Genomic DNA, 639 nt, shown 5'->3' with positions numbered 1-639 from the left:
TGGAGCCATCGAAGTGAATATGCGCCATCGTCACTTCCAATTTTAGCACAAAGGGTGCGGTACACAAGCGTGAGAATGATAGGGTGCACAACCCATCTACACAAGAGTTTCCACGGCCGTGGTAAACTTTCTCAACCACTTTTCGGGATTTTTTCATATTATGAATTCATTATTAAGTTCGCTTGGTTTTACCTGTGCTCAGAAACTTCTCAACACTGCTCAAGATTTTCTCTGAAGTAACTTATTATAGAGCGCTCCGTTTTTGTTTGTTCACGACTGAGTGCTCGCCTGAGTGACAACCGCAGACCTCGCGCACCCCGCGCAGCTCCTGTTACACCTACCTGCGGCGCAGCGTCAATTCTCGGAATGGGTATAGAAGGGAGGGTTATTGAAGGGTTTCACTGTATTTTCAAATTGCAAGTTCAAATTTTTTTAAAATCCTGCAACGTAATTTGGCCGCATTTATTATATTAATTGTAATCATTCCATGAACAATGTGCTTCTATATCAATGTGTTCATATAATTATAAGTAGAGTTATAGCGCAATAAGACTTTGAAAATAAGCGGGCGCTTTTTTTATAATTATTATTTAATATTTAATATTTATTATTTATTGTTTATTATTTATTATTTATTAT

Source organism: Belonocnema kinseyi, chromosome 4, assembly GCF_010883055.1.
Source record: "Belonocnema kinseyi isolate 2016_QV_RU_SX_M_011 chromosome 4, B_treatae_v1, whole genome shotgun sequence".
Classification (NCBI taxonomy): domain Eukaryota; kingdom Metazoa; phylum Arthropoda; class Insecta; order Hymenoptera; family Cynipidae; genus Belonocnema; species Belonocnema kinseyi.
This window is presented reverse-complemented; position numbering follows the sequence as displayed.